This window comes from Urocampus carinirostris, chromosome 1 (genome assembly GCF_059441175.1).
Source record: "Urocampus carinirostris isolate Australia breed hairy pipefish chromosome 1, RoL_Ucar_1.0, whole genome shotgun sequence".
In the NCBI taxonomy this organism is placed as follows: Eukaryota; Metazoa; Chordata; class Actinopteri; order Syngnathiformes; family Syngnathidae; genus Urocampus; species Urocampus carinirostris.
Genome location: NC_142349.1, coordinates 53,724,065 through 53,748,041, shown reverse-complemented (window position 1 = coordinate 53,748,041; position 23,977 = coordinate 53,724,065). Strand labels below are relative to the sequence as shown.

At 40.3% G+C, this 23,977-nt stretch overlaps 16 non-coding genes and 2 pseudogenes across 16 annotated transcripts; all 18 read right to left on the bottom strand.

The window, feature by feature from the left end:
- Positions 1–5,177: 5,177 nt before the first annotated feature.
- Positions 5,178–5,296, bottom strand: LOC148375882 (5S ribosomal RNA). Its single transcript, XR_015847759.1, has one exon. It is a non-coding gene; the product is annotated as a 5S ribosomal RNA (ribosomal RNA).
- Positions 5,297–11,621: 6,325 nt separating this feature from the next.
- On the bottom strand, positions 11,622–11,740 carry LOC148375881 (5S ribosomal RNA). Its single transcript, XR_015847757.1, has one exon. It is a non-coding gene; the product is annotated as a 5S ribosomal RNA (ribosomal RNA).
- Positions 11,741–18,038: 6,298 nt separating this feature from the next.
- Positions 18,039–18,157, bottom strand: LOC148375880 (5S ribosomal RNA). The gene has a single exon (XR_015849238.1). It is a non-coding gene; the product is annotated as a 5S ribosomal RNA (ribosomal RNA).
- A 222-nt stretch (positions 18,158–18,379) lies between these two features.
- On the bottom strand, positions 18,380–18,498 carry LOC148375879 (5S ribosomal RNA). Its single transcript, XR_015847371.1, has one exon. It is a non-coding gene; the product is annotated as a 5S ribosomal RNA (ribosomal RNA).
- A 505-nt stretch (positions 18,499–19,003) lies between these two features.
- On the bottom strand, positions 19,004–19,122 carry LOC148375878 (5S ribosomal RNA). Its single transcript, XR_015847278.1, has one exon. It is a non-coding gene; the product is annotated as a 5S ribosomal RNA (ribosomal RNA).
- Positions 19,123–19,344: 222 nt separating this feature from the next.
- Positions 19,345–19,463, bottom strand: LOC148375877 (5S ribosomal RNA). Its single transcript, XR_015847577.1, has one exon. It is a non-coding gene; the product is annotated as a 5S ribosomal RNA (ribosomal RNA).
- Positions 19,464–19,685: 222 nt separating this feature from the next.
- LOC148375876 (5S ribosomal RNA) lies at positions 19,686–19,804 on the bottom strand. Its single transcript, XR_015849237.1, has one exon. It is a non-coding gene; the product is annotated as a 5S ribosomal RNA (ribosomal RNA).
- Positions 19,805–20,026: 222 nt separating this feature from the next.
- LOC148375875 (5S ribosomal RNA) lies at positions 20,027–20,145 on the bottom strand. Its single transcript, XR_015849236.1, has one exon. It is a non-coding gene; the product is annotated as a 5S ribosomal RNA (ribosomal RNA).
- A 222-nt stretch (positions 20,146–20,367) lies between these two features.
- On the bottom strand, positions 20,368–20,476 carry LOC148375874 (5S ribosomal RNA; annotated as a pseudogene).
- Positions 20,477–20,697: 221 nt separating this feature from the next.
- LOC148375873 (5S ribosomal RNA) lies at positions 20,698–20,816 on the bottom strand. Its single transcript, XR_015847351.1, has one exon. It is a non-coding gene; the product is annotated as a 5S ribosomal RNA (ribosomal RNA).
- A 221-nt stretch (positions 20,817–21,037) lies between these two features.
- Positions 21,038–21,146, bottom strand: LOC148375872 (5S ribosomal RNA; annotated as a pseudogene).
- A 222-nt stretch (positions 21,147–21,368) lies between these two features.
- LOC148375871 (5S ribosomal RNA) lies at positions 21,369–21,487 on the bottom strand. Its single transcript, XR_015847519.1, has one exon. It is a non-coding gene; the product is annotated as a 5S ribosomal RNA (ribosomal RNA).
- Positions 21,488–21,993: 506 nt separating this feature from the next.
- Positions 21,994–22,112, bottom strand: LOC148375870 (5S ribosomal RNA). The gene has a single exon (XR_015849235.1). It is a non-coding gene; the product is annotated as a 5S ribosomal RNA (ribosomal RNA).
- A 222-nt stretch (positions 22,113–22,334) lies between these two features.
- On the bottom strand, positions 22,335–22,452 carry LOC148375869 (5S ribosomal RNA). The gene has a single exon (XR_015848009.1). It is a non-coding gene; the product is annotated as a 5S ribosomal RNA (ribosomal RNA).
- Positions 22,453–22,674: 222 nt separating this feature from the next.
- Positions 22,675–22,793, bottom strand: LOC148375868 (5S ribosomal RNA). The gene has a single exon (XR_015847576.1). It is a non-coding gene; the product is annotated as a 5S ribosomal RNA (ribosomal RNA).
- A 222-nt stretch (positions 22,794–23,015) lies between these two features.
- Positions 23,016–23,134, bottom strand: LOC148375867 (5S ribosomal RNA). The gene has a single exon (XR_015849234.1). It is a non-coding gene; the product is annotated as a 5S ribosomal RNA (ribosomal RNA).
- Positions 23,135–23,357: 223 nt separating this feature from the next.
- On the bottom strand, positions 23,358–23,476 carry LOC148375866 (5S ribosomal RNA). Its single transcript, XR_015847829.1, has one exon. It is a non-coding gene; the product is annotated as a 5S ribosomal RNA (ribosomal RNA).
- A 222-nt stretch (positions 23,477–23,698) lies between these two features.
- On the bottom strand, positions 23,699–23,817 carry LOC148375865 (5S ribosomal RNA). Its single transcript, XR_015848087.1, has one exon. It is a non-coding gene; the product is annotated as a 5S ribosomal RNA (ribosomal RNA).
- Positions 23,818–23,977: the final 160 nt, after the last annotated feature.

The following is a 23,977-nucleotide window of genomic DNA, read 5'->3' as shown; positions in this document are numbered from 1 at the left end:
CATTCTTTAGGAACTGCTTTTTTTATTGTCATGTACTCATTCCTGATTTTTTCTTCATTTCATTCGTCTACTGTTGCACCAATCTCGTCAATGAAAGCCTGAAATGGCAAGAATCCCGGTCTGACCTCGTACAAAAGATCTCTGATTTTTCGGAATCCTGCGTCAAACCAGTGCTTGTAAAAGTTCCCTCCTCCAATTCGTAAATTCGGATTTAAGAACAAGGGTTGATTTAAAATTTCTTCCTTTCCCTCCGGTTTAAAAACTACATGTCCTATAAAATCACTCCAAGCCCTTAAAACTTCCCTATAAAAGTCTGGGATGCCGTTTGTCATATATTCTTTTGTTTTCATCCACAAGGCTGAAGGCCCCATTTTAAAAGTTTTGTCTAAAAAGTATTCCAGAATTCGTGTCGATTCTTTGTCTCCCTCCCTCATGAAATTTTTAACAGTTTTTATTCTTAAAGCCTTCAGTCTTATGGATGGATCGAGCAATCCCAGACCGCCCTCCTCCACCCTTCCAATCAGAGTCTCATAGGCTATTTTAGCTGGCTTACCATCCCAAATAAAATCAGTCACATACTGCTTCAGAGTTTTAACTGTGGGTAATGGCAAACACTCTGATCCAAGGACACTCCATATTTTGGATAAAAACAGTGTATTAAACAACTAAAATTTTTCCCTTCAGAGTAAGACTTCTCCTTTTCCAAAATGCCAATCTATTTCTTATTTTCCCGATTGTCTCCTCCCACATCAGTTTCGTAGTTTCTTTTTCATTTGGTCCTATTCTCACCCCCAGAATTTTAAGGTTATCTTTTACTTCTTTAAAAGGCAGTGTCCTTGACAAGGCGGTTTGCTTTCCTAATTTTAAAATCTCAGTTTTGCCAACATTCATCCGAGCTCCTGAACCCCGGCTGTATATTTCTATGGCATCCAACGCTTTAAAAATGCTGTGCTCATCTTTTAAAATTAGGGTTGTGTCATCTGCATATTGATAAATTTTGGTTTCTGTGTTAAAATTCTTAAAACCTTCAATCTTTACCCCTTTTATTCCATTGTCAGCATTGATCGCAAGTCCTAAAGGTTCTGCAACCAAAGAGTAAAGTATTGCTGACAGTGGACAGCCCTGTCTTATTGACCTGGTTAAAGGAATAAAATCTGTTAAAAAACCATTGCATTTGACACAACTCTTGGCATCAGCGTAGAGACATCTCAGACACCGGATTATGTTTTCTCCAAAATCAAATCTTTCTAAAACCGCAAATAGAAAATCGTGCTCTACCCTATCAAACGCTTTTTCTAAGTCTGCATTAATTAAAAAGCCACTGACTCCTGCCTTCTCCATGTACCAGACTTTGTCCCTCACACCATTAACTGTGTCTGAGATGTTTCTGCCTATTACCGCATAAGCCTGGTTAGTTTGGATGACTGTTGGTAAGACCCGCTTCAGTCTGTTTGCCATTATCTTCGCCAAAATCTTGTAGTCACAATTTAAAAGGCTTATGGGTCTAAAATTCTGCAGCTCTTCCCTGTCCCCTTTCTTTTTATATATAATTTTAATTAAACCTCTTGACATCCTTGAGCTGAGAGCCCCTCCTTTCCACACTTCTTCATACATTTGTCTTAAAACAGGAACAAGAGAACCTTTAAAAACCTTGTAAAATTCACATGGTAAGCCATCCAGACCAGGACTCCTGCCGTTTTTCATCTCATCTATGGCTCTCTCTATTTCTTCACTATTGATGTCTCTATTGCACATTGTTTTATCTTCCTTACTTACTTTACTCTTAATATTATTCAATAAAAAATCTTTTGCACCCTCTTCCACACCTTGTTTTGAAAATAAGTTGGTATAGAATCTTTTTATTTCCTTTAAAATATTGTCCTTATCTGTCAATCTCTTTCCTTCTCCATTTTTAATACATTTAATTTCTTCCGTTTTCTGTCTGTTTTTTTCTAGTTCAAAAAAGAACTTTGTGCATCGTTCGCCTTCAATCATATATTTCGCTCTACTTCTTATCATAGCTCCCTGGAATTTCTCTTCTTCTATTTTTTTAAGTTCATCTTCTATCTCCATAATTTTATTCGTGTTTTCATTTTTCCCATCACTTTGTTTTAGTTCCTCTTCTAGTTCTTTTCGTAACTTTTCTTCTCTCCCCCTTTCCTGTCTTCTCAGTTTTTTACAAAACAAAATCGAATGTCTTTTAATATCATACTTTAGATTGTCCCACCATATTCCCAAGTTACTTTCATACTTTGTCATGTTCTTTATGCTGTTCACAATTATATTTTCTATTTCCATTTGATAAAAATTGTCTTTTAAGACTTTTGTATTTAAAATCCATACCCCCGGCCCCTTCTCTATTTTATTCAGATCTATATTAAAAACAATAAAGTCATGATCACTAAAATTACATCTTCTGTAGTAAATACTTTTAAAATTCTCCATAAAACTACTTTTTGCCAAAACAATATCAATTCTGCTTTGCTTAATTTCATCTAAAACAATTTGTCTTCTGCTAAACTTTCTAACTCCTTTATTCCTTTCTCTCCATACATCTATTAAATCGAGTTCTTCCATTACCTGTATTAGTTCCTTTCTTCCCCTTTCTGCTCTAAAAACTATATTATCTGCCACATCTTCTTTCTGTAGTGCTATATTAAAATCCCCAGCAACCACAGTTTCCCCCCAAGCCTCGATTAGAACTTTTAATTTCATAAAAAATTCAACTTTCTCTTTCTCTTCATTCGGTGCATGTATGTTACAAACATTCATTTTCTCATTACCTTCTCCAACACTTATAGTTAGTATTTTTCCTTTTTTATCATTATATATTTCTGTTACTTCCTCAACCATATTCCTTTTAATTAAAAAAGCCACTCCTCTACCTCTTCCCTCACAATTATTAAATAAAACCTCCCCATCCCATCGTTTTCTAAAATCCTCCGCTATCACACTTGTCCAGTTCGTTTCTTGCAATAAAATAATATCATTTTTCTCAGTCTCTCTGATTAACTTCTGTAATTTTTCGGGATTCGCCCCTCCCCTCATGTTTATTGAAATAAAATTCCACCCCATTAAAATAATAAATGGCAATAAATAATTCAAGCCAACAAAATATTTAAGAAACATAAAACCAACCATTACTATGTACCACCATCATCCTGTAAAACCTCAAATCTCCCTCCAGTTATTTCTATTTGTTTTGCCTTTCTTCTTCTCTCCTGTGCTTGTAATACCTTGTCTATGTTAATACTTGGTTTCAACCTTTTCCTTTTGGTCGTAAAATTGCCCCACTTGTTTGAAATGTCACGGTTAATTTTTCCTTTTCCAACTTCATCCAATGATTCTTCTTTATTTAGTTCCTTGTGTGTCTGGGTCTCCTCCTTCCTCTGCCCCTTCTCCCCCATTGTTTCAGCCCCAATTATTCCAGTTAAAATCCCAATGTCCATGCCTGAGTCCTCGCGCTCTGAGTCTTGTTGTCTGGGGGGCTGAGCACAGGGGGGATCCTCTTCAGGTGTCGGTTCCTGGGAGGGACCCTCATCCCCCGCCTCTGATGCCACCATGTTTATCTCCAACTTGCTTACTTCTCCCTCTCCCTCAGCAGAAGAAACGCATGTACAGTGTATGAATGCACGGCAGCAATCAGGGCATCTGAGAGCGACGCATTCCCGGGCATAGTGACCCTGCTGTAAGCACTCCCTGCACGTAAACTCCGGACACTCCCGCAGCACGTGACCAGGGTTCATGCACAACCGGCAGATCTTCACCTGCCGGTCGTGAATCACCCGGCAGTACCGGGGACCGTTCGGAGTTTCAAATCTAGTGGAATACGGCAGGGAGGCTACATCTTTCGGGAATTTTACTTTAATGAATCTTGTTCCATCTTCAACGGACGTGCCCGGGTAGAAGCGCCGCCTCAATGGGAGGACAGGGTCCACTCTCCACCTCTGCAGCTTTTCCAACACCTCTTCATCTGTTATGAATGGGGGCAGTTGTAGGAAGGAGACCATAACTTCGTTAACTTGTAGTCTTTTAGTCTGAATTAGAACCCCTTTGCATAAGAGACCCCCATCTAAAATTTCACATGCCTCCTCATTTTCCAACGTCGCTTCATATTGTTTATTTTGTGTAGACCGTAGTACCAGTAGCTTCCCCGTACCCACCATCTTCTCGATTTCTTTAATTAAGTCAATTGGTGTTATGTTTTCAATCTCCTCTGTTTCCAAAAGCATTGTCAGTTCTTCCAAATATTTTCTTTGTCTTAGCCCTTTCACATTCTCCATATCTTTTTTTGTTTCTTGCTTATTTCTCTTTTCTCCATCACGCATGTTATATTCCTTCTTTCTCCTCATGTCCAATCCATTGTTCATTTTATCCGCATCATTATTCTGTCCTTGTACAATCATTTCAGTTGTTTTGTTAATTAATCCATTCATATTATTTCCATCCGCCTCACTTTCTTTCCCTCCATGCCGAGCTACCTTGTTGAAATCATTGTCTATACTCTTTTTCCTTGTATCCAGTCCGGTTTCATTCATAATTAGCAACTTTTTAAATACCTTGTTTGAATCACAGTCCATTGTCGTTGTCGGTTTTCCATTGTCCAGTTTCACTTCACTACATCCATCAGTTCCTGGGGGCAAATCCACAACACGCTTGCCCGCTTCCACTCCAAACTCGATGCCATGCGGTCTGTCCATTGTTTGTTCAAAAAAGAGAGAACCAAAAAAAGGCTCCCCAGACAGAAACTAAGTCTGCTGGGGACGCAAAAACGAAAATAAATAAATAAATAAATAAATAAATAAATAAATAAAGCACTTAAACTTTTAAATAAACCTTCAAATAAATAAGAAAACCAACAAAGAATGGGGAGAGCCTTCCTCTCCCTACTGCAGCCATCAACTCACAAACACAAACCAGGAAGTGGGCGTGTTCAGGGTAGTATGGCCGTAAGCGAAAGAAGAGGGTGGATTTTCAGTATTTATAATCAACACCGCGGAAGTTGCAACTCCACTGTGTGCCAAGAGGGGTAGCAAATTATAAAACAACAATGGTTTAATATGTTCGTATTTCTTCATTTATTTGTTTTGCAAAAAGGTTGTGAAAGAATGCAAATCCGTCCAAAAGGGGCTGCTCCGAGGCCAGAAAAAATACCAAAAAGTTTGCTGGAAGTAAAAAGCTTACAGCACCTGGTATTCCCAGGCGGTCTCCCATCAGAGTACTAACCAGGCCCGACTCTGCTTAGCTTCCGAGATCGGACGAGATCGGGCGTGTTCAGGGTAGTATGGCCGTAAGCGAGAGAAGAGGGTGAATTTTCAATATTTATAATCAACACCGCGGATGTTGCAACCCCACTGTTTGCCAAGAGGGGTAGCAAATTATAAAACAACAATGGTTTAATATGTGTGTAATTCTTCATTTATTTGTTTTGCAAAAAGGTTGTGAAAGAATGCAAATCCGTCCAAAAGGGGCTGCTCCGAGGCCAGAAAAAATACCAAAAAGCTTGCTGGAAGTAAAAAGCTTACAGCACCTGGTATTCCCAGGCGGTCTCCCATCCAAGTACTAACCAGGCCCGACCCTGCTTAGCTTCCGAGATCGGACGAGATTTTTTTTTTTCTTTTATTTTCTAAGTGTACAGAGACCCCTCGCTACTTCACGCTTCGGTTCCTCTAAAAAACAAACAGGCACATTGATTACATCACATCTGGTAAAATTATTCTTACACCCTCCCAAGTTATTTGCACAAAAGGATTAGTAAGAACAAATATTTTGTTAAAAACCTCTAAAATTCCGTTATTATTAAAATAGACATACAGTGCTTCCATTATTCTTTTCAATTTGCTTTCAAACAGTTTGCATATATCCAGTTTCCGTCCTTTATTCTTCAAAACCGTTCTTCTTACCCACACTGTATGCCTAGCTACTGACAAAACTATATTGAGTGCCTGGTTATTTTTTCCTTTTTTACCTTGTATCATCCCAAATAAAAACATCTTCTCCCAATTTTCATCAACATACTGTTCATTCTGTCCAAAACCTTTCGTCATTTCCTTAAGCACTGCGGTCAGTTTTTTCAGTTCCTCACAGTTAAAGAACATATGCTTTAAGCCCTCTTTCTCCTTCTTGCATATTTTGCATGTTTCATCCCTCGCAAGTCCCATCTTAAAAAGTCTCATTTCATTAAAAACACAGTTGTGGGCTAAAAGGAAATCAAAATTTTCTAACGAAGGGCATTTCAAACCGGTTCTGATGTTTCTCCACACATCTTTTGTGTTAAAATCTACAAACATCTTTTCCCAATAAGAATTTGCTCTCGGTTGTATAAAAGCCATTCCTCTAAAAATAGAATAGAAGTCTTTTAAAACAAGAGCACTAAAAGGTGTCCCTGTGTCCTTCATCTCTATTCTCATTGGACCTTCCTCTTGTTTCTTTTCATTTCTTTCTATAATTGTCCACCATTCTTTAGGAACTGCTTTTTTTATTGTCATGTACTCATTCCTGATTTTTTCTTCATTACATTCGTCTACTGTTGCACCAATCTCGTCAATGAAAGCCTGAAATGGCAAGAATCCCGGTCTGACCTCGTACAAAAGATCTCTGATTTTTCGGAATCCTGCGTCAAACCAGTGCTTGTAAAAGTTCCCTCCTCCAATTCGTAAATTCGGATTTAAGAACAAGGGTTGATTTAAAATTTCTTCCTTTCCCTCCGGTTTAAAAACTACATGTCCTATAAAATCACTCCAAGCCCTTAAAACTTCCCTATAAAAGTCTGGGATGCCGTTTGTCATATATTCTTTTGTTTTCATCCACAAGGCTGAAGGCCCCATTTTAAAAGTTTTGTCTAAAAAGTATTCCAGAATTCGTGTCGATTCTTTGTCTCCCTCCCTCATGAAATTTTTAACAGTTTTTATTCTTAAAGCCTTCAGTCTTATGGATGGATCGAGCAATCCCAGACCGCCCTCCTCCACCCTTCCAATCAGAGTCTCATAGGCTATTTTAGCTGGCTTACCATCCCAAATAAAATCAGTCACATACTGCTTCAGAGTTTTAACTGTGGGTAATGGCAAACACTCTGATCCAAGGACACTCCATATTTTGGATAAAAACAGTGTATTAAACAACTAAAATTTTTCCCTTCAGAGTAAGACTTCTCCTTTTCCAAAATGCCAATCTATTTCTTATTTTCCCGATTGTCTCCTCCCACATCAGTTTCGTAGTTTCTTTTTCATTTGGTCCTATTCTCACCCCCAGAATTTTAAGGTTATCTTTTACTTCTTTAAAAGGCAGTGTCCTTGACAAGGCGGTTTGCTTTCCTAATTTTAAAATCTCAGTTTTGCCAACATTCATCCGAGCTCCTGAACCCCGGCTGTATATTTCTATGGCATCCAACGCTTTAAAAATGCTGTGCTCATCTTTTAAAATTAGGGTTGTGTCATCTGCATATTGATAAATTTTGGTTTCTGTGTTAAAATTCTTAAAACCTTCAATCTTTACCCCTTTTATTCCATTGTCAGCATTGATCGCAAGTCCTAAAGGTTCTGCAACCAAAGAGTAAAGTATTGCTGATAGTGGACAGCCCTGTCTTATTGACCTGGTTAAAGGAATAAAATCTGTTAAAAAACCATTGCATTTGACACAACTCTTGGCATCAGCGTAGAGACATCTCAGACACCGGATTATGTTTTCTCCAAAATCAAATCTTTCTAAAACCGCAAATAGAAAATCGTGCTCTACCCTATCAAACGCTTTTTCTAAGTCTGCATTAATTAAAAAGCCACTGACTCCTGCCTTCTCCATGTACCAGACTTTGTCCCTCACACCATTAACTGTGTCTGAGATGTCTCTGCCTATTACCGCATAAGCCTGGTTAGTTTGGATGACTGTTGGTAAGACCCGCTTCAGTCTGTTTGCCATTATCTTCGCCAAAATCTTGTAGTCACAATTTAAAAGGCTTGTGGGTCTAAAATTCTGCAGCTCTTCCCTGTCCCCTTTCTTTTTATATATAATTTTAATTAAACCTCTTGACATCCTTGAGCTGAGAGCCCCTCCTTTCCACACTTCTTCATACATTTGTCTTAAAACAGGAACAAGAGAACCTTTAAAAACCTTGTAAAATTCACATGGTAAGCCATCCAGACCAGGACTCCTGCCGTTTTTCATCTCATCTATGGCTCTCTCTATTTCTTCACTATTGATGTCTCTATTGCACATTGTTTTATCTTCCTTACTTACTTTACTCTTAATATTATTCAATAAAAAATCTTTTGCACCCTCTTCCACACCTTGTTTTGAAAATAAGTTGGTATAGAATCTTTTTATTTCCTTTAAAATATTGTCCTTATCTGTCAATCTCTTTCCTTCTCCATTTTTAATACATTTAATTTCTTCCGTTTTCTGTCTGTTTTTTTCTAGTTCAAAAAAGAACTTTGTGCATCGTTCGCCTTCAATCATATATTTCGCTCTACTTCTTATCATAGCTCCCTGGAATTTCTCTTCTTCTATTTTTTTAAGTTCATCTTCTATCTCCATAATTTTATTCGTGTTTTCATTTTTCCCATCACTTTGTTTTAGTTCCTCTTCTAGTTCTTTTCGTAACTTTTCTTCTCTCCCCCTTTCCTGTCTTCTCAGTTTTTTACAAAACAAAATCGAATGTCTTTTAATATCATACTTTAGATTGTCCCACCATATTCCCAAGTTACTTTCATACTTTGTCATGTTCTTTATGCTGTTCACAATTATATTTTCTATTTCCATTTGATAAAAATTGTCTTTTAAGACTTTTGTATTTAAAATCCATACCCCCGGCCCCTTCTCTATTTTATTCAGATCTATATTAAAAACAATAAAGTCATGATCACTAAAATTACATCTTCTGTAGTAAATACTTTTAAAATTCTCCATAAAACTACTTTTTGCCAAAACAATATCAATTCTGCTTTGCTTAATTTCATCTAAAACAATTTGTCTTCTGCTAAACTTTCTAACTCCTTTATTCCTTTCTCTCCATACATCTATTAAATCGAGTTCTTCCATTACCTGTATTAGTTCCTTTCTTCCCCTTTCTGCTCTAAAAACTATATTATCTGCCACATCTTCTTTCTGTAGTGCTATATTAAAATCCCCAGCAACCACAGTTTCCCCCCAAGCCTCGATTAGAACTTTTAATTTCATAAAAAATTCAACTTTCTCTTTCTCTTCATTCGGTGCATGTATGTTACAAACATTCATTTTCTCATTACCTTCTCCAACACTTATAGTTAGTATTTTTCCTTTTTTATCATTATATATTTCTGTTACTTCCTCAACCATATTCCTTTTAATTAAAAAAGCCACTCCTCTACCTCTTCCCTCACAATTATTAAATAAAACCTCCCCATCCCATCGTTTTCTAAAATCCTCCGCTATCACACTTGTCCAGTTCGTTTCTTGCAATAAAATAATATCATTTTTCTCAGTCTCTCTGATTAACTTCTGTAATTTTTCGGGATTCGCCCCTCCCCTCATGTTTATTGAAATAAAATTCCACCCCATTAAAATAATAAATGGCAATAAATAATTCAAGCCAACAAAATATTTAAGAAACATAAAACCAACCATTACTATGTACCACCATCATCCTGTAAAACCTCAAATCTCCCTCCAGTTATTTCTATTTGTTTTGCCTTTCTTCTTCTCTCCTGTGCTTGTAATACCTTGTCTATGTTAATACTTGGTTTCAACCTTTTCCTTTTGGTCGTAAAATTGCCCCACTTGTTTGAAATGTCACGGTTAATTTTTCCTTTTCCAACTTCATCCAATGATTCTTCTTTATTTAGTTCCTTGTGTGTCTGGGTCTCCTCCTCCCTCTGCCCCTTCTCCCCCATTGTTTCAGCCCCAATTATTCCAGTTAAAATCCCAATGTCCATGCCTGAGTCCTCGCGCTCTGAGTCTTGTTGTCTGGGGGGCTGAGCACAGGGGGGATCCTCTTCAGGTGTCGGTTCCTGGGAGGGACCCTCATCCCCCGCCTCTGATGCCACCATGTTTATCTCCAACTTGCTTACTTCTCCCTCTCCCTCAGCAGAAGAAACGCATGTACAGTGTATGAATGCACGGCAGCAATCAGGGCATCTGAGAGCGACGCATTCCCGGGCATAGTGACCCTGCTGTAAGCACTCCCTGCACGTAAACTCCGGACACTCCCGCAGCACGTGACCAGGGTTCATGCACAACCGGCAGATCTTCACCTGCCGGTCGTGAATCACCCGGCAGTACCGGGGACCGTTCGGAGTTTCAAATCTAGTGGAATACGGCAGGGAGGCTACATCTTTCGGGAATTTTACTTTAATGAATCTTGTTCCATCTTCAACGGACGTGCCCGGGTAGAAGCGCCGCCTCAATGGGAGGACAGGGTCCACTCTCCACCTCTGCAGCTTTTCCAACACCTCTTCATCTGTTATGAATGGGGGCAGTTGTAGGAAGGAGACCATAACTTCGTTAACTTGTAGTCTTTTAGTCTGAATTAGAACCCCTTTGCATAAGAGACCCCCATCTAAAATTTCACATGCCTCCTCATTTTCCAACGTCGCTTCATATTGTTTATTTTGTGTAGACCGTAGTACCAGTAGCTTCCCCGTACCCACCATCTTCTCGATTTCTTTAATTAAGTCAATTGGTGTTATGTTTTCAATCTCCTCTGTTTCCAAAAGCATTGTCAGTTCTTCCAAATATTTTCTTTGTCTTAGCCCTTTCACATTCTCCATATCTTTTTTTGTTTCTTGCTTATTTCTCTTTTCTCCATCACGCATGTTATATTCCTTCTTTCTCCTCATGTCCAATCCATTGTTCATTTTATCCGCATCATTATTCTGTCCTTGTACAATCATTTCAGTTGTTTTGTTAATTAATCCATTCATATTATTTCCATCCGCCTCACTTTCTTTCCCTCCATGCCGAGCTACCTTGTTGAAATCATTGTCTATACTCTTTTTCCTTGTATCCAGTCCGGTTTCATTCATAATTAGCAACTTTTTAAATACCTTGTTTGAATCACAGTCCATTGTCGTTGTCGGTTTTCCATTGTCCAGTTTCACTTCACTACATCCATCAGTTCCTGGGGGCAAATCCACAACACGCTTGCCCGCTTCCACTCCAAACTCGATGCCATGCGGTCTGTCCATTGTTTGTTCAAAAAAGAGAGAACCAAAAAAAGGCTCCCCAGACAGAAACTAAGTCTGCTGGGGACGCAAAAACGAAAATAAATAAATAAATAAATAAATAAATCACTTAAACTTTTAAATAAACCTTCAAATAAATAAGAAAACCAACAAAGAATGGGGAGAGCCTTCCTCTCCCTACTGCAGCCATCAACTCACAAACACAAACCAGGAAGTGGGCGTGTTCAGGGTAGTATGGCCGTAAGCGAAAGAAGAGGGTGGATTTTCAGTATTTATAATCAACACCGCGGAAGTTGCAACTCCACTGTGTGCCAAGAGGGGTAGCAAATTATAAAACAACAATGGTTTAATATGTTCGTATTTCTTCATTTATTTGTTTTGCAAAAAGGTTGTGAAAGAATGCAAATCCGTCCAAAAGGGGCTGCTCCGAGGCCAGAAAAAATACCAAAAAGTTTGCTGGAAGTAAAAAGCTTACAGCACCTGGTATTCCCAGGCGGTCTCCCATCAGAGTACTAACCAGGCCCGACTCTGCTTAGCTTCCGAGATCGGACGAGATCGGGCGTGTTCAGGGTAGTATGGCCGTAAGCGAGAGAAGAGGGTGAATTTTCAATATTTATAATCAACACCGCGGATGTTGCAACCCCACTGTTTGCCAAGAGGGGTAGCAAATTATAAAACAACAATGGTTTAATATGTGTGTAATTCTTCATTTATTTGTTTTGCAAAAAGGTTGTGAAAGAATGCAAATCCGTCCAAAAGGGGCTGCTCCGAGGCCAGAAAAAATACCAAAAAGCTTGCTGGAAGTAAAAAGCTTACAGCACCTGGTATTCCCAGGCGGTCTCCCATCCAAGTACTAACCAGGCCCGACCCTGCTTAGCTTCCGAGATCGGACGAGATTTTTTTTTTTCTTTTATTTTCTAAGTGTACAGAGACCCCTCGCTACTTCACGCTTCGGTTCCTCTAAAAAACAAACAGGCACATTGATTACATCACATCTGGTAAAATTATTCTTACACCCTCCCAAGTTATTTGCACAAAAGGATTAGTAAGAACAAATATTTTGTTAAAAACCTCTAAAATTCCGTTATTATTAAAATAGACATACAGTGCTTCCATTATTCTTTTCAATTTGCTTTCAAACAGTTTGCATATATCCAGTTTCCGTCCTTTATTCTTCAAAACCGTTCTTCTTACCCACACTGTATGCCTAGCTACTGACAAAACTATATTGAGTGCCTGGTTATTTTTTCCTTTTTTACCTTGTATCATCCCAAATAAAAACATCTTCTCCCAATTTTCATCAACATACTGTTCATTCTGTCCAAAACCTTTCGTCATTTCCTTAAGCACTGCGGTCAGTTTTTTCAGTTCCTCACAGTTAAAGAACATATGCTTTAAGCCCTCTTTCTCCTTCTTGCATATTTTGCATGTTTCATCCCTCGCAAGTCCCATCTTAAAAAGTCTCATTTCATTAAAAACACAGTTGTGGGCTAAAAGGAAATCAAAATTTTCTAACGAAGGGCATTTCAAACCGGTTCTGATGTTTCTCCACACATCTTTTGTGTTAAAATCTACAAACATCTTTTCCCAATAAGAATTTGCTCTCGGTTGTATAAAAGCCATTCCTCTAAAAATAGAATAGAAGTCTTTTAAAACAAGAGCACTAAAAGGTGTCCCTGTGTCCTTCATCTCTATTCTCATTGGACCTTCCTCTTGTTTCTTTTCATTTCTTTCTATAATTGTCCACCATTCTTTAGGAACTGCTTTTTTTATTGTCATGTACTCATTCCTGATTTTTTCTTCATTACATTCGTCTACTGTTGCACCAATCTCGTCAATGAAAGCCTGAAATGGCAAGAATCCCGGTCTGACCTCGTACAAAAGATCTCTGATTTTTCGGAATCCTGCGTCAAACCAGTGCTTGTAAAAGTTCCCTCCTCCAATTCGTAAATTCGGATTTAAGAACAAGGGTTGATTTAAAATTTCTTCCTTTCCCTCCGGTTTAAAAACTACATGTCCTATAAAATCACTCCAAGCCCTTAAAACTTCCCTATAAAAGTCTGGGATGCCGTTTGTCATATATTCTTTTGTTTTCATCCACAAGGCTGAAGGCCCCATTTTAAAAGTTTTGTCTAAAAAGTATTCCAGAATTCGTGTCGATTCTTTGTCTCCCTCCCTCATGAAATTTTTAACAGTTTTTATTCTTAAAGCCTTCAGTCTTATGGATGGATCGAGCAATCCCAGACCGCCCTCCTCCACCCTTCCAATCAGAGTCTCATAGGCTATTTTAGCTGGCTTACCATCCCAAATAAAATCAGTCACATACTGCTTCAGAGTTTTAACTGTGGGTAATGGCAAACACTCTGATCCAAGGACACTCCATATTTTGGATAAAAACAGTGTATTAACAACTAAAATTTTTCCCTTCAGAGTAAGACTTCTCCTTTTCCAAAATGCCAATCTATTTCTTATTTTCCCGATTGTCTCCTCCCACATCAGTTTCGTAGTTTCTTTTTCATTTGGTCCTATTCTCACCCCCAGAATTTTAAGGTTATCTTTTACTTCTTTAAAAGGCAGTGTCCTTGACAAGGCGGTTTGCTTTCCTAATTTTAAAATCTCAGTTTTGCCAACATTCATCCGAGCTCCTGAACCCCGGCTGTATATTTCTATGGCATCCAACGCTTTAAAAATGCTGTGCTCATCTTTTAAAATTAGGGTTGTGTCATCTGCATATTGATAAATTTTGGTTTCTGTGTTAAAATTCTTAAAACCTTCAATCTTTACCCCTTTTATTCCATTGTCAGCATTGATCGCAAGTCCTAAAGGTTCTGCAACCAAAGAGTAAAGTATTGCTGACAGTGGACAGCCCTGTCTTATTGACCTGGTTAAAGGAATAAAATCTGTTAAAAAACCATTGCATTTGACACAACTCTTGGCATCAGCGTAGAGACATCTCAGACACCGGATTATGTTTTCTCCAAAATCAAATCTTTCTAAAACCGCAAATAGAAAATCGTGCTCTACCCTATCAAACGCTTTTTCTAAGTCTGCATTAATTAAAAAGCCACTGACTCCTGCCTTCTCCATGTACCAGACTTTGTCCCTCACACCATTAACTGTGTCTGAGATGTTTCTGCCTATTACCGCATAAGCCTGGTTAGTTTGGATGACTGTTGGTAAGACCCGCTTCAGTCTGTTTGCCATTATCTTCGCCAAAATCTTGTAGTCACAATTTAAAAGGCTTATGGGTCTAAAATTCTGCAGCTCTTCCCTGTCCCCTTTCTTTTTATATATAATTTTAATTAAACCTCTTGACATCCTTGAGCTGAGAGCCCCTCCTTTCCACACTTCTTCATACATTTGTCTTAAAACAGGAACAAGAGAACCTTTAAAAAACTTGTAAAATTCACATGGTAAGCCATCCAGACCAGGACTCCTGCCGTTTTTCATCTCATCTATGGCTCTCTCTATTTCTTCACTATTGATGTCTCTATTGCACATTGTTTTATCTTCCTTACTTACTTTACTCTTAATATTATTCAATAAAAAATCTTTTGCACCCTCTTCCACACCTTGTTTTGAAAATAAGTTGGTATAGAATCTTTTTATTTCCTTTAAAATATTGTCCTTATCTGTCAATCTCTTTCCTTCTCCATTTTTAATACATTTAATTTCTTCCGTTTTCTGTCTGTTTTTTTCTAGTTCAAAAAAGAACTTTGTGCATCGTTCGCCTTCAATCATATATTTCGCTCTACTTCTTATCATAGCTCCCTGGAATTTCTCTTCTTCTATTTTTTTAAGTTCATCTTCTATTTCCATAATTTTATTCGTGTTTTCATTTTTCCCATCACTTTGTTTTAGTTCCTCTTCTAGTTCTTTTCGTAACTTTTCTTCTCTCCCCCTTTCCTGTCTTCTCAGTTTTTTACAAAACAAAATCGAATGTCTTTTAATATCATACTTTAGATTGTCCCACCATATTCCCAAGTTACTTTCATACTTTGTCATGTTCTTTATGCTGTTCACAATTATATTTTCTATTTCCATTTGATAAAAATTGTCTTTTAAGACTTTTGTATTTAAAATCCATACCCCCGGCCCCTTCTCTATTTTATTCAGATCTATATTAAAAACAATAAAGTCATGATCACTAAAATTACATCTTCTGTAGTAAATACTTTTAAAATTCTCCATAAAACTACTTTTTGCCAAAACAATATCAATTCTGCTTTGCTTAATTTCATCTAAAACAATTTGTCTTCTGCTAAACTTTCTAACTCCTTTATTCCTTTCTCTCCATACATCTATTAAGTCGAGTTCTTCCATTACCTGTATTAGTTCCTTTCTTCCCCTTTCTGCTCTAAAAACTATATTATCTGCCACATCTTCTTTCTGTAGTGCTATATTAAAATCCCCAGCAACCACAGTTTCCCCCCAAGCCTCGATTAGAACTTTTAATTTCTTAAAAAATTCAACTTTCTCTTTCTCTTCATTCGGTGCATGTATGTTACAAACATTCATTTTCTCATTACCTTCTCCAACACTTATAGTTAGTATTTTTCCTTTTTTATCATTATATATTTCTGTTACTTCCTCAACCATATTCCTTTTAATTAAAAAAGCCACTCCTCTACCTCTTCCCTCACAATTATTAAATAAAACCTCCCCATCCCATCGTTTTCTAAAATCCTCCGCTATCACACTTGTCCAGTTCGTTTCTTGCAATAAAATAATATCATTTTTCTCAGTCTCTCTGATTAACTTCTGTAATTTTTCGGGATTCACCCCTCCCCTCATGTTTATTGAAATAAAATTCCACCCCATTGAACTAAATAAGTAGCAGTAAATAATCCAAGTCAGACAAAACATAAAAACCAAAAATATATCATGTGCCACCATCATCCTGTAAAACCTCATATCTCCCTCCAGTTATTTCTGTTTGTTTTGCCTTTCTTCTTCTCTCCCGTGCTTGTAATACCTTGTCCGTGTCAATACTTGGTTTTAACCTTTTCCTCTTGCTCATAAAATTGCCCAACTTGTTTAAAACGTCACAGTTACCTTTTTTAACTTCATCCAATGGTTCTTCTTTAATTAGTTCCATGTGCGTCTGGGTCTCCTCTTCTCTCTGCTCCCTCTCCCCCACCGCCTCGGTCTCAACCGCTCCGGTTAAAATTTCGATGTCCATGCCTGAGTCCTCGCGCTCTGAGGCCTGTTGTCCAGGGGGTTGGGCACAGGGGGGATCTTCTACAGGTGCCGGCTCCTGGGAGGGACCCTCATCCCCCTCCTTTGATGTCTCCATGTTTATCTCTGACTCGTTTACTTCTCCCTCTTTCTCGGCAGAGGAAACACAAGTGCAGCGTGCGAGTGCACGGCAGCAGTCTGGGCATTTTAGAGCGTCGCACTCCCGGGCGTAGTGACCCTGCCGCAAGCACTCCCTGCACGTGAACTCCGGACACTCCCGCAGCACGTGACCAGGGTTCATGCACAACCGGCAGATTTTCACCTGCCGGTCGTGAATCACCCGGCAGTACAGGGGACCGTCCGGAGTCTCGAACCTGGTGGAGTACGGCAGGGAGGCCACATCCTTGGGGAATTTAGCTTTGATGAACCTCGTTCCGTCTTCTACGGATGTGCCCGGGTAGAAGCGCCGCCTCAATGGAAGGACAGGGTCCACTCCCCACCTCTGTAGCTTCTCCAGCACCTCTTCATCCGGTATGAACAGGGGCAGTTGCAAAAAGGAGACCATGATTTCGTTCACTTAAAGTCTTTTTGTCCGGATTAAATTTCCCTTGTATAAAAGACCTCCATCTAAAGCTTCGCACGCCTCCTCGTTTTCCAGCGTTGCTTCATATTGATTATTTTGCTTAGGCCGTAGTCCGAGTAGTTTCCCTGCACCCACCATCCTCTCAATTTCCTTAATTAAGTCAATTGGTGCTATGTTCTGACTCCCCTCTGTTTCTAAAAGCATTGTTAGTTCCCTCAAATATTTTCTTTGTCTTAGTCTTTTCACATTCCCCATATCTTTTTTTTCTTCTTGGTTATTCTTCTTTTCTTTATCACGTATGTTATGTTCCTTCCTTCTTCTCGCGTCCAGTCCATCGTCCATTTTATCTGCATCATTATTCCGTCCTTGCTCAAACAGATCCGTTGTTTTATTAATTGATCCGTTCATATTATTCTCATCCGCCTCACTTTCTTTCTCTTCACATCGAGCTACTTTGTTAGAATCATTGTCCATGCTCCTTTCCTTTGTGTCCAGTCCGATTTCATTCACAATTTTCGACTTTTTAAATACCTTGTTTGTAGCGTAGTTCTTCGACGTTGTTGGTTTCTCATTGTCGAGTGCCACCTCATTCCTTCTATCAGTCCCCGGAGGCAGATCTACAACTCGGCTGCTCGCCTCCACTCCTTGATTGACGCCACGCTGTCCGTCCATTGTCCTCTCAAAAAAGGAGAGAACCCAAAAAGGCTCCCCAGACAGACACCAAGTCCGCTGGGGACGCAAAAAACGAAAAAAGTAGACAAATCAAAGTACTTAAACTTTCAAATAAACCTTCAAAGTAAGAAAAACAAAGAATGGGGAGAGCCTTTCTCTCCCTACTGCAGCCGTCTACTCGCAATCACACACCTGCAAGTGGTTGCGTTCAGGGTAGTATGGCCGTAAGCGAAAGAAGAGGGTGAATTTTCAGTATTTATAATCAACACCGCGGAAGTTGCAACTCCACTGTTTGCCAAGAGGGGTAGCAATTTATAGAACAACAGGGGTTTAATATGTGCGTAATTCTTCATTTATTTGTTTTGCAAACAGGTTGTGAAAGAATGCAAATCCGTCCAAAAGGGGCTGCTCCGAGGCCAGAAAAAATACCAAAAAGTTTGCTGGAAGTAAAAAGCTTACAGCACCTGGTATTCCCAGGCGGTCTCCCATCCAAGTACTAACCAGGCCCGACCCTGCTTAGCTTCCGAGATCGGACGAGATCGGGCGTGTTCAGGGTAGTATGGCCGTAAGCGAAAGAAGAGGGTGAATTTTCAGTATTTATAATCAACACCGCGGAAGTTGCAACTCCACTGTTTGCCAAGAGGGGTAGCAATTTATAGAACAACAGGGGTTTAATATGTGCGTAATTCTTCATTTATTTGTTTTGCAAACAGGTTGTGAAAGAATGCAAATCCGTCCAAAAGGGGCTGCTCCGAGGCCAGAAAAAATACCAAAAAGTTTGCTGGAAGTAAAAAGCTTACAGCACCTGGTATTCCCAGGCGGTGTCCCATCCAAGTACTAACCAGGCCCGACCCTGCTTAGCTTCCGAGATCGGACGAGATCGGGCGTGTTCAGGGTAGTATGGCCGTAAGCGAATGAGGTGAATTTTCAGTATTTATAATCAACACCGCGGAAGTTGCAACGCCACTGTTTGCCAAGAGGGGTAACAATTTATAAAACAACAGGGGTTTAATATGTGTGTAATTCTTCATTTATTTGTTTTGCAAACAGGTTGTGAAAGAATGCAAATCCGTCCAAAAGGGGCTGCTCCGAGGCCAGAAAAAATACCAAAAAGCTTGCTGGAAGTAAAAAGCTTACAGCACCTGGTATTCCCAGGCGGTCTCCCATCCAAATACTAACCAGGCCCGACCCTGCTTAGCTTCCGAGATCGGACGAGATTTTTTTTTTTTTTTTTCTTTTCTTCAATAACGCCACTGTTTGCCAAGAGGGGTAGCCATTTATAGAACAACAGGGGTTTAATATGTGTGTAATTCTTCATTTATTTGTTTTGCAAACAGGTTGTGAAAGAATGCAAATCCGTCCAAAAGGGGCTGCTCCGAGGCCAGAAAAAATACCAAAAAGTTTGCTGGAAGTAAAAAGCTTACAGCACCTGGTATTCCCAGGCGGTCTCCCATCCAAGTACTAACCAGGCCCGACCCTGCTTAGCTTCCGAGATCAGACGAGATCGGGCGTGTTCAGGGTAGTATGGCCGTAAGCGAAAGAAGAGGGTGGATTTTCAGTATTTATAATCAACACCGCGGAAGTTGCAACTCCACTGTTTGCCAAGAGGGGTAGCCATTAATAGAACAACAGGGGTTTAATATGTGCGTATTTCTTCATTTATTTGTTTTGCAAACAGGTTGTGAAAGAATGCAAATCCGTCCAAAAGGGGCTGCTCCGAGGCCAGAAAAAATACCAAAAAGTTTGCTGGAAGTAAAAAGCTTACAGCACCTGGTATTCCCAGGCGGTCTCCCATCCAAGTACTAACCAGGCCCGACTCTGCTTAGCTTCCGAGATCGGACGAGATCGGGCGTGTTCAGGGTAGTATGGCCGTAAGCGAGAGAAGAGGGTGAATTTTCAGTATTTATAATCAACACCGCGGATGTTGCAACCCCACTGTTTGCCAAGAGGGGTAGCAAATTATAAAACAACAGTGGTTTAATATGTGTGTAATTCTTCATTTATTTGTTTTGCAAAAAGGTTGTGAAAGAATGCAAATCCGTCCAAAAGGGGCTGCTCCGAGGCCAGAAAAAATACCAAAAAGCTTGCTGGAAGTAAAAAGCTTACAGCACCTGGTATTCCCAGGCGGTCTCCCATCCAAGTACTAACCAGGCCCGACCCTGCTTAGCTTCCGAGATCGGACGAGATCGGGCGTGTTCAGGGTAGTATGGCCGTAAGCGAAAGAAGAGGGTGAATTTTCAGTATTTATAATCAACACCGCGGAAGTTGCAACTCCACTGTTTGCCAAGAGGGGTAGCCATTTATAGAACAACAGGGGTTTAATATGTGCGTAATTCTTCATTTATTTGTTTTGCAAACAGGTTGTGAAAGAATGCAAATCCGTCCAAAAGGGGCTGCTCCGAGGCCAGAAAAAATACCAAAAAGCTTGCTGGAAGTAAAAAGCTTACAGCACCTGGTATTCCCAGGCGGTCTCCCATCCAAGTACTAACCAGGCCCGACCCTGCTTAGCTTCCGAGATCGGACGAGATCGGGCGTGTTCAGGGTAGTATGGCCGTAAGCGAGAGAAGAGGGTGAATTTTCAGTATTTATAATCAACACCGCGGAAGTTGCAACCCCACTGTTTGCCAAGAGGGGTAGCAAATTATAAAACAACAATGGTTTAATATGTTCGTATTTCTTCATTTATTTGTTTTGCAAAAAGGTTGTGAAAGAATGCAAATCCGTCCAAAAGGGGCTGCTCCGAGGCCAGAAAAAATACCAAAAAGTTTGCTGGAAGTAAAAAGCTTACAGCACCTGGTATTCCCAGGCGGTCTCCCATCCAAGTACTAACCAGGCCCGACCCTGCTTAGCTTCCGAGATCGGGCGTGTTCAGGGTAGTATGGCCGTAAGCGAAAGAAGAGGGAGAATTTTTAGTATTTATAATTACACCACGGAAGTTGCAACGCCACTGTGTGCCAAGAGGGGTAGCAAATTATAAAACAACAGTGGTTTAATATGTGTGTAATTCTTCATTTATCTGTTTTGCAAAAAGGTTGTGAAAGAATGCAAATCCGTCCAAAAGGGGCTGCTCCGAGGCCAGAAAAAATACCAAAAAGTTTGCTGGAAGTAAAACGCTTACAGCACCTGGTATTCCCAGGCGGTCTCCCATCCAAGTACTAACCAGGCCCGACCCTGCTTAGCTTCCGAGATCGGACGAGATCGGGCGTGTTCAGGGTAGTATGGCCGTAAGCGAAAGAAGAGGGAGAATTTTTAGTATTTATAATTACACCACGGAAGTTGCAACGCCACTGTGTGCCAAGAGGGGTAGCAAATTATAAAACAACAGTGGTTTAATATGTGTGTAATTCTTCATTTATCTGTTTTGCAAAAAGGTTGTGAAAGAATGCAAATCCGTCCAAAAGGGGCTGCTCCGAGGCCAGAAAAAATACCAAAAAGTTTGCTGGAAGTAAAAAGCTTACAGCACCTGGTATTCCCAGGCGGTCTCCCATCCAAGTACTAACCAGGCCCGACCCTGCTTAGCTTCCGAGATCGGGCGTGTTCAGGGTAGTATGGCCGTAAGCGAAAGAAGAGGGTGGATTTTCACTATTTATAATCAACACCGCGGAAGTTGCAACGCCACTGTTTGCCAAGAGGGGTAGCAATTTATAGAACAACAGGGGTTTAATATGTGCGTAATTCTTCATTTATTTGTTTTGCAAACAGGTTGTGAAAGAATGCAAATCCGTCCAAAAGGGGCTGCTCCGAGGCCAGAAAAAATACCAAAAAGTTTGCTGGAAGTAAAACGCTTACAGCACCTGGTATTCCCAGGCGGTGTCCCATCCAAGTACTAACCAGGCCCGACCCTGCTTAGCTTCCGAGATCGGACGAGATCGGGCGTGTTCAGGGTAGTATGGCCGTAAGCGAATGAGGTGAATTTTCAGTATTTATAATCAACACCGCGGAAGTTGCAACGCCACTGTTTGCCAAGAGGGGTAACAATTTATAAAACAACAGGGGTTTAATATGTGTGTAATTCTTCATTTATTTGTTTTGCAAACAGGTTGTGAAAGAATGCAAATCCGTCCAAAAGGGGCTGCTCCGAGGCCAGAAAAAATACCAAAAAGCTTGCTGGAAGTAAAAAGCTTACAGCACCTGGTATTCCCAGGCGGTCTCCCATCCAAGTACTAACCAGGCCCGACCCTGCTTAGCTTCCGAGATCGGACGAGATTTTTTTTTTTTTTTTTTCTTTTCTTCAATAACACCACTGTTTGCCAAGAGGGGTAGCAAATTATAAAACAACAGTGGTTTAATATGTGTGTAATTCTTCATTTATTTGTTTTGCAAAAAGGTTGTGAAAGAATGCAAATCCGTCCAAAAGGGGCTGCTCCGAGGCCAGAAAAAATACCAAAAAGCTTGCTGGAAGTAAAAAGCTTACAGCACCTGGTATTCCCAGGCGGTCTCCCATCCAAGTACTAACCAGGCCCGACCCTGCTTAGCTTCCGAGATCGGACGAGATCGGGCGTGTTCAGGGTAGTATGGCCGTAAGCGAGAGAAGAGCGTGAATTTTCAGTATTTATAATCAACACCGCGGAAGTTGCAACGCCACTGTTTGCCAAGAGGGGTAGCCATTTATAAAACAACAGGGGTTTAATATGTGTGTAATTCTTCATTTATTTGTTTTGCAAACAGGTTGTGAAAGAATGCAAATCCGTCCAAAAGGGGCTGCTCCGAGGCCAGAAAAAATACCAAAAAGTTTGCTGGAAGTAAAAAGCTTACAGCACCTGGTATTCCCAGGCGGTCTCCCATCCAAGTACTAACCAGGCCCGACCCTGCTTGCTTCCGAGATCGGACGAGATCGGGCGTGTTCAGGGTAGTATGGCCGTAAGCGAAAGAAGAGGGTGGATTTTCAGTATTTATAATCAACACCGCGGAAGTTGCAACTCCACTGTGTGCCAAGAGGGGTAGCAAATTATAAAACAACAATGGTTTAATATGTTCGTATTTCTTCATTTATTTGTTTTGCAAAAAGGTTGTGAAAGAATGCAAATCCGTCCAAAAGGGGCTGCTCCGAGGCCAGAAAAAATACCAAAAAGTTTGCTGGAAGTAAAAAGCTTACAGCACCTGGTATTCCCAGGCGGTCTCCCATCCAAGTACTAACCAGGCCCGACTCTGCTTAGCTTCCGAGATCGGACGAGATCGGGCGTGTTCAGGGTAGTATGGCCGTAAGCGAGAGAAGAGGGTGAATTTTCAGTATTTATAATCAACACCGCGGATGTTGCAACCCCACTGTTTGCCAAGAGGGGTAGCAAATTATAAAACAACAGTGGTTTAATATGTGTGTAATTCTTCATTTATTTGTTTTGCAAAAAGGTTGTGAAAGAATGCAAATCCGTCCAAAAGGGGCTGCTCCGAGGCCAGAAAAAATACCAAAAAGCTTGCTGGAAGTAAAAAGCTTACAGCACCTGGTATTCCCAGGCGGTCTCCCATCCAAGTACTAACCAGGCCCGACCCTGCTTAGCTTCCGAGATCGGACGAGATCGGGCGTGTTCAGGGTAGTATGGCCGTAAGCGAAAGAAGAGGGTGAATTTTCAGTATTTATAATCAACACTGCGGAAGTTGCAGCGCCACTGTTTGCCAAGAGGGGTAGCCAATTATAAAACAACAGGGGTTTAATATGGGCGTAATTCTTCATTTATTTGTTTTGCAAACCGGTTGTGAAAGAATGCTGTATCCGTCCAAAAGGGGCTGCTCCGAGGCCAGAAAAACTACTAAAAAGTTTGCTGGAAGTAAAAAGCTTACAGCACATGGTATTCCCAGGCGGTCTCCCATCCAAGTACTAACCAGGCCCGACCCTGCTTAGCTTCCGAGATCGGACGAGATCGGGCGTGTTCAGGGTAGTATGGCCGTAAGCGAAAGTAGACGGAGAATTTTTAGTATTTATAATCAACACTGCGGAAGTTGCAGCGCCACTGTTTGCCAAGAGGGGTAGCCAATTATAAAACAACAGGGGTTTAATATGTGTGTAATTCTTCATTTATATGTTTTGCAAACCGGTTGTGAAAGAATGCAAATCCGTCCAAAAGGGGCTGCTCCGAGGCCAGAAAAAATACCAAAAACTTTGCTGGAAGTAAAAAGCTTAGAGCACCTGGTATTCCCAGGCGGTCTCCCATCCAAGTACTAACCAGGCCCGACCCTGCCTAGCTTCCGAGATCGGACGAGATCGGGCGTGTTCAGGGTAGTATGGCCGTAAGCGAAAGAAGAGGGTGAATTTTCAGTATTTATAATCAACACCAGGGAAGTTGCAACGCCACTGTTTGCCAAGAGGGGTAGCCATTTATAAAACAACAGGGGTTTAATATGTGTGTAATTCTTCATTTATTTGTTTTGCAAACAGGTTGTGAAATAATGCTGT